Below are 8,383 nucleotides of genomic sequence, written 5' to 3'. Positions count from 1 at the left end.
CATAGCAGGTAGAGCCCTTGCTGATTATCCAGAACCTCTCTAAATACTGGACATTGGCAATCCCTGTGCTCCTTAAGGGAGGAGCAGCCACAAGAAAATCCTGGAAGCTCATGAGTCAACAAGCCTAACATAAACAACAGACAATAAAAGCCTGCCTCAAATAACTTGGCTTAAATAAGACCATAGTGCAAAAGACACCTTATCCCTTGGCAACAAGATACATAGTAATTGATCTGGAACTGAGCTGGAAACATCCTCCTTGATGGCTAATTTTCACAGTATTGAAAAACATTTTGTGTGTGTGTGTGTGTGAACACAATTACTCAGATACAAACCTTGTTAACTACAATAACATCTGACAAGGCAGGATGAGTCCACTGGTGAAATAGTGAATATCTGCTATGGAAATAAACAACTATTTTCTGCTTCACTTTCAGGCTCACTCTAATGAAAGAAGTTCATGCTTAGTACTGTAAACCTGGTAAAAAGACTATGGCTGTACTCGTTTCAGAAGCACATATACAAAAATTGGAACAATACAGAGAAAAACGGCATGGTCCCTGCACAAGAATGAGATGCAAATTCATGAACTTTTCCATATTTTACATGTTACAGACACTAAGAGACCACAGATGATAATTCACACTACAATACCCAGCAACACTTGTAATCACAATCACCATAGATGGAGAAAATAAGATATTCCATAACAACAACAAAAAAGAAGAGTTAAGCAATATCTATCCACAAAACCTGATCTACAGAAGACACTGGTAGAAAAACTCCAACTCAAGGAGGCTAACTACCACCCAGGAAAACACAGGAAATAAATAACCCTGCATCACCAAAACCAAAAGAAGGGAAACACACACATATACCCCCTACCACCACAAACATCAAAATAACAGGAATTAACAATTATTGATCATTAATATCTCTCAACATCAATGGACTCAATTCCACTATAAGAAGAGAAGTAAACAGAAAGGATGAGAAAATAGGATGCATCATTCTGCTGTGAACAAGAAACACGCCCTCAGCAACAAATATAGACTTTATCTCAGAGTAAAGGTCTGGAAAAAGATTTTCCAGTCAAAGGTCCCAAGAAGCAAGCTGGAGTAGCCATTCTAGTATTTAATAAAATAGACTTTCAACCAAAATTAATCGAAAGAGATGGGGAAGGACTCTTCATACTTATCAAAGGGAAAATCCACCAAGACAACATCTCAGTTCTGACTATCTCTGTCCCAAATGCAATGACACAAATGTTAATAGAAAGATTCATAAAGCTTAAGTCACACATTGAACTCCACACACTAACAGTGGGAGATTTCAACATCCCACTCTCATCACTAGACATGTATCAAGACAGAAATTAAACAGAGAAAAAATAAAATTAACCAACATTATGACTCAGATGATATGATAGTACATATACGTGACCCCCAAAATTCTACCAGAGAACTCCTACACCTTCAGCAAAGTGGCTGGGTACAAGATTAACTCAAGAAATCAGTATCCCTCCTGTATACTAATAACAAATAGACTGAGAAAAAAATAGGAGAACAATACCCTTCACAATAGTCACAAATAATATAAAATATCTTGGTGTAATGCTAAACAAGCAAGTAAAAGGCCTGACTGACAAGAATTTCAAGTCTCTGAAGAAATTGAAGAAGATATTAGAAGATGGTGAGTTCTCCCATGCTCATGGATTGGTAATATTAACATAGTAAAAATGGCCATCTTACCAAAAGCAATCTATAGATTTAATGACATTCCCATGAAGCTTCCAACAATATTATTTATACCCCTTGACAGGACAATTCTAAACTTCATATTAAAAAACAAACAAACAAAAAAAAACAACAAAAACAAAAAACAAATAAAAAACTCAGAATAGCTAAAATATCCTATACAACAAATTAACTTTTGGAGGTATCTCCATCTCTGGCTTTAAGTTGTACTACAGAGCAATAGCAATAAAAATCTCATGGTACTGAAATATAAATAGACTGATTGATCAATGGAATCAAATTGAAGACCCATAAATTCACCCACACACCTACAGCCACTTGATTTTTGACAAAAAAGCCAAAACCTTACAATGGAAAAGAAAGAAAGCATCTTCATCAAATGGTGCTGGTCTAACTGGAGGTCTACATGTAGAAAACATGCAAAAAGATCCATATTTATCACCTTGCAAAAACTCAAGTCCAAGTAGATCACAGACCTCAACATAAAACCAGATACACTAAATCTATTAGAAGAGAAAGGAGCAAAGAGCTTTAAACTCATTGGCACAGGAGACAACTTCCTAAACAGAACACTAAAAGCTCAGACTTTGAGATCAACAATTAATAAGTGGGACCTCACGAAACTGAAAAGCTTCTGTAAGGCAAAAGACACTGTCTATAGAACAAAATGGCAGCCGATAGATTTGGGAAAAGATCTTCACCAAGTCTACATCTAGTAAAGAGCTAATATCCAAAACATATAAGGAACTCAAGAAATTAAACAGCAACAAACTAACCCAATTGAAAAATACTTGCTGAGCCAGCTTCCGTGTATGTGGACCTATCTGCATTGCCCACGTGGCACGCTGGGTTTGGCTACCCAGAGGCTATTTAAGCTGTGGGCTGGCTTTCCCCAGGGTCAGAAGATTGTTCAAGGTTCCTGAATAAACTGCATTGAGAAGAACAACAACAACAAAAATGTTCAGAAAGAAGTAGAGGAGGACCTCACCTATCAGTGGACTTAGGGAGAGGCATGCATGCATAAAGAGGGGGAGGGTGGGACCGGGAGGGGAGGAGGAAGGGGCTTATGGGGGGATACAAAAGGAATAAAGTGTAATTAATAAAAGTTAAATAAAAAATTTAAAAAAAGAAAAAAAAAAAAGAAGACTAAGCCCACTTTGGGCAGCACCCCCATTCCAGTGAACCTTGAGCTGTGTAAGAGTAGGGAAACCAAACAGCACAAGCAATTTTTCTCTGATCTTCTGAGGACATGTTGTGACTAGCTATTTCACCTTGACTTTTCTGCAATAATTAACCTGGAAGGGTGAACTAAAATAAACCCTTTCTCCCTTAAAAAAAAAAAAAAAAAAAAAAAAAAAAGAAAAATACTTGCTTCTTCAATCTCTCTATGATTCTTATAGATTTAATTATATTGTTTGTGTATTCTTGATTTTATTTTGGGGAACCTTTCCCCAAAATAGGTCTTAGATGTTATCTGGTGACAGTATTAGTTTTGGATTTGGTGGATATTAAGTGTCTTCTTCAATATCGTCAAAGACTTGAAGTTTTTCTCATATAGGTCTTTCATTTGCTTGGTTAGAGTTACACCATTTTTTTTTTTTTGGTATATTATTTGTTGGTATTATGAAGGGTGTTGTTTCCCTAATTTCTTTCTCAGCCATTTTGTCGTCTGTGTAAAGGAGGGCTACTGATTTTTTTGAGTTAATTTTGTATTCAGACATTTTGCTGAAGGTGTTTATCAACCTGGGGGTCATTTATGTATATTATCATATCATCTGTGAATAGCTATACTTTCACTTCTTCTTTTCCAACTTCTATCCCCTTGATCTCCTTTACTTGTTTTATTTCTTTAGCAGAACTTCAAGTATTATATTATTATATTGAAGAGATATGGTGAGAGTGGGCAGTCTTGTCTTGCGGCTGCTTTTGGTGGGAATGTTTTAAGCTTATCTCCATTTAACTTAAGGTTAGCTATTGGCTTGCTGTATATTGCCTTTGTTGTGTCACCTGAGTTAAGAGACTCTAAAAAGTTTTTATTTATTAGTCAATGGATGCTATTTTGACAGATAAGTAGACAAGGAATGGATTCAGGTGGCTAAAGCTAGTCCCACATGAGGTAATTGGCCTTTGGTCCTGCAGCATCCCAAAATGTCCATATGGTTGCAGTTCTAATCAATTGGTCACTCTATAGACATAGCCTCTTACTAGTAATTTTCATTGACTGTTGTAAGCTTTGGTTGTTTTCTGCTATATTTAGAAATATGCTGTGTGTTTTCTAGAATTCAGTTTGTACTTTTCGCTACTCTTTTCTCATTGTGTCTTTATCTCATTTGGTTCTCATTGTCTTCTACAACATTTCTTCAGTGCATATTCCTGAGTCCTTGAAAGGAGCCCTGTCAGTTCCTAGAGTCACCAGGGTTTCTTTGTTCTGTTCATTTTTGGAAAAAGCCATAGATTCTCTCTGTAGTTTGCTGCTGTGCCAAAATTTGTCCCTGCTTTCTAAAGAGCACTACTAATGATTAGCATTCTCTTTCTCTCAAACTCCCTCATACTCTGTATGTGGTTTTCCTCTTATCCCTACAGATGCTGGTATCATGTAGTCTTGAGTGTGTTGGTGGATTGCCTTTCCTCCTGTAATCTGTGGAAATAACAATTCAGTATTTGTTTTGTTCTGATTTCTAATGCTGATTTTAACTTGTTTTTTTTTCTTTTTTTCCTCTTTTTTAAGATGAAGTCTCATTTTGGCCAACTATGCCTTGTGCTCTAACTAAATGACCCTGGTTTTATTTGTCTTTAACCTAAAATGTTTTTCTGTGGAGATAAAGGAAGATTAAAAATGTACAGCACCACTTCTGCCCACCTTCTGAAATCCTCTTTTTTCAAGTAATTGTTCAATATGTGCCGGTAATATTGAATCTCAGTCAACAATTTTAATTACAAGTGAGTCCCATGACTTATATAGCTTATATATTAATATTTTAAAAGAACAAATTACATTATCTTACCTGGATGGTATTTTATACATTGTACTGTTTTTTTTTCTTGAAATAATTTGGTGTATTTTATAATCTATAAAAAACAAGTTTATTCCAAGTCTAAACCACAAAGTTACTCATTAAAAAAACCAAACCAAACCTAGAATGAATTGTTTTTTACTGAATGAATACTTAGCCTTCTGCATAGTGTGTATAATACATGAAGAAACTCACAAAGAGAGGGAACCTCATCTGCAACAAGAAACTTATATAAACCGATATAATCATATATACTGCACATTCCATTTAGTCCTGACATACTCGGTAGAAAAGTATTATTTTCACTAAGTCTTGGCTGAAGAACTGCTGTGAAGTTCAAAAAGTTGTGAAAAACAGTCGGTATGGTTTTCTGTGAAATATTTTTGAAAAATAAATTAGTATGTGTCTTCTGAAAAATAAATTAGAAGTATGTGTCTTCTGTTGCAAACTGATGTACGTGAATCATTTGAGCCTCAAGTTCAATAATTTTCACTGGTGATAGGAGCTTTACTTCAGAATAAACAGTAATGTAGTAATAGAGTAATATACCTTTCAGAGTCCTTCTTTTTCTACTAGAAAATAATTTTATTGGAAAAATAACCTCTATCTGGACTGATTGAAAGCTCAGGTTTCCTTTTAAATAGTTTGAAGTGTTTGAAGGGAAGTTTCACTAAGATGATGTATATATAACAAAGAATAAAAAGAAAACATCACACTTGCCATGAGATTTTTTTTTTCCCAGTGGGAAGTTTTTTGTAGGATGCAGACCGCATATTTGTACATCAAAGGTACCAAGTCTAGATAATGGCACTGATAATGATAACCATTTAAAGGCTATGCCGTAGTCCAATTAGGACATGGAGGAAATGAAAATGTGTAATTGCTTCAAAACCAGAAATACTAAAACAATTAATAGTACATGTGAATTGTATGAGGATTCTTTTATACCTGCTTTATCAAGTAGTGACATATTATATGTAATAAGTAAAGATGAAATAGCAAAAACAAACTACAGTGAAAATCTGAAAAATCAGATGGGGCTGAATGTATCTGAATCCCCTCCCCCCTTTGTAAAGATTCATTCCTGTTAGTGCTGATATTTAGAATGATGACTAGAAACTTGTGGTTACTGCTTCAAGTTCCAAAGACATTTGTTTTTTGGGTGAGATATAATCTGTTTAACACAGTAGCTGTCTCTGTGGATACTATCGTATATCCTGTACTTCAGGTTTCTAGAAAGGCTAACAACTTAGAGCATACTGCTAGGCTGGTGTGGGCAAACATGCTGATGAAATCTAAGAGTGTTCTATGGTCATGTCAATGTGGATGATTCAGCCATAAATTATGTCTTGACAAAAACATATGACTTAGTGTATCTGATGTGTAGTGTGTGCACAGGAAAAGACCTGTAATGATCTGTAAGACTACTGGGCCCCACATTTCTCAAATGAGTGATGGTGAGGTGTAATCCTTACCATGACATCAATATTTTGCCCACTTTAGAGTCGAGAAAGGTGCTTAGTTGTCATTATGAGGAATGACTTGACTTTGTTTGGAAAAATACAAAGAATTTCCTTACAGAAATGGGGCTTAGGTATTAGAAATAAACAAGACTGTTTAAGCTTCACTTTTGATGAGACAGATAATGATGTGAAGAATTTTGTCTGAAACGTGATGCATAGTTGGAATGCAGACCTACAGCTAACAAGGAACATTCTTCAGTTCTCATTCTCATGCCTGCTTTCTTTTCCCTTCTAAAGCAAATAAGGCATCTGGAGGGAGGAGACATACGTGTAATTGTGTAATCGGTGGACCTTACAGGTGTAATAATAGAAGAAACAACAATTGCTTCTTCCTCTAGTGATTAGCATAAAGGACAAGAAAGACAATGCCACAAAGACATGGGTGTTACCTGTTTAGCTCAAGAAAATTCATTTTGAGGGCTTCTTAAAGAAAAAAACTGTAAGAACATAGAAATTTAATGATAGCACTGGGATTATTTTTATTGATGCTTTCCTTACTCATGTATTGGCAGCACAGAAATGATGTGAAAGCAGCATCTATCTATTATTTGCCTGGTAAAACTGTGGCTTTTATACCTGATACATATGTGCCCCATTCCAGCCAGTGTTCTGTTAGTGTTGTCTAATACCATATACGGTTTTAGTGCTCTCATCATTTTAGGATTTACAAAGAAAATAAAAATCTGTCTATTGTCTGACATTTGCTCTCAAGGCCTAACAAGCATGACTTATTACTCACCAGAATAATTAATTTAATTTCTACTCCATGCCAGATAGTAGGGCAGGGATCTGGACTCACTTAGCTCCGGAACTATTCTTTATCTCCTGGTACACACAGTGTAGGAGAGACAGGTAAACAGATCACTGCCATAGAAGGTTTTGAATATTACAATAAAGGTGTGAACAGATTTCTCAAACATAGAGGAGGGACTGCCTAGGAACTCCTAGATAAAAAACAAAACAAAACAAAACAACAACAACAACAAAAACCCTCAGCTCCCCAGTAGCTGGCACTTGACTTTTAACACCAATTTAGAAAGCTGAAAGGGGAGAAGGCAAGCCATATTTGAGGGCTCCATCTAGGCAAAGGTGTACTATGCTTGACTGAATAAATTAAACTTCTAGGGAGCTTGGACATTGCTTAAACTAAAATAGGTGTCTTTGGAGAAGGGGGCAGCTAAGATAACATTCAATTTTTTAAAAAATAAATACAATGTATGTCAGTCTGCCCTGTGCTCTCTATGTGAGATGTTATAGTTAAAGTATTAAACTGGTTTAAAATCAAAATGGGATTTTTGATCTACTTGGACTTTAGTGCAGGGAGATAAATATGGATTATTTGCATTTTTCTACATGTAGACATTCAGTTAGACCAACACCATTTGTTGAAGATGCTATCTTTTTTTCCATTGTATGTTTTTTCCTCCTTTGTCAAAATCAAGTATCCTTAGGTGTGTGAGTTTATTTCTGGGTCTTTAATTCAATTCTTTTGATCTACCTGTCTGTTTCTATGCCAGTACCATGCAGTTACTATCACTGTTGGTGTATAGTACAGCTTGAGATGGAGATACCTCTGGAAGATCTTTCAGGGTGGAGCTGGGTAGGGGTCTTGCTAGATCACAGAAGAGGGATGCAGGCAATCCTAAGGAGACTGGATAGGCTGGGGTCACATGGTAGGGGAGGAGGGCCTCCCTTTCTGAAGACTAGGGGAGGGGAATAGGAGGTAGAAGGGTGGAGGGTAGGACCTGGAGGAGATGAAGGATGGGTCTACAATTGGGATGTAAAGTGAACAAATTATAAGAAATAGATTTAAATTTACAAAAAGCAAAATGAGTGAGAAGAGAGGTGATCATAAAAAGATAAAGTGACTTAAGTAAAGGAAAGTTTACCTTGGCAGAACAAGAAATAAGCAAGCCAACACTCCCAGGTTTGCTTTAGTCACTCCTAGCACTGTCAAGTAAAGACCAGGATCTTTCCACATTTTAGCAAATGCTTATGATTTTATTATCAAAGGATGTTTTTTATTAAAGGTTTTGCTTTCTACTTATATATTCAGCCAATACATAGAAAAAAATGAAGAGGATTCAGC

The 8,383-nt window shown here is 35.9% G+C and overlaps 1 non-coding gene across 1 annotated transcript; it reads left to right on the top strand.

The window, feature by feature from the left end:
• Positions 1–498: 498 nt before the first annotated feature.
• Positions 499–605, top strand: LOC132653252 (U6 spliceosomal RNA). The gene has a single exon (XR_009591034.1). It is a non-coding gene; the product is annotated as a U6 spliceosomal RNA (small nuclear RNA).
• Positions 606–8,383: the final 7,778 nt, after the last annotated feature.

This window comes from Meriones unguiculatus, chromosome 3 (genome assembly GCF_030254825.1).
Source record: "Meriones unguiculatus strain TT.TT164.6M chromosome 3, Bangor_MerUng_6.1, whole genome shotgun sequence".
Lineage (NCBI taxonomy): Eukaryota > Metazoa > Chordata > Mammalia > Rodentia > Muridae > Meriones > Meriones unguiculatus.
Note: the sequence above shows the minus strand (reverse complement) of the source record. Positions and strands in the feature narration are given on the sequence as shown.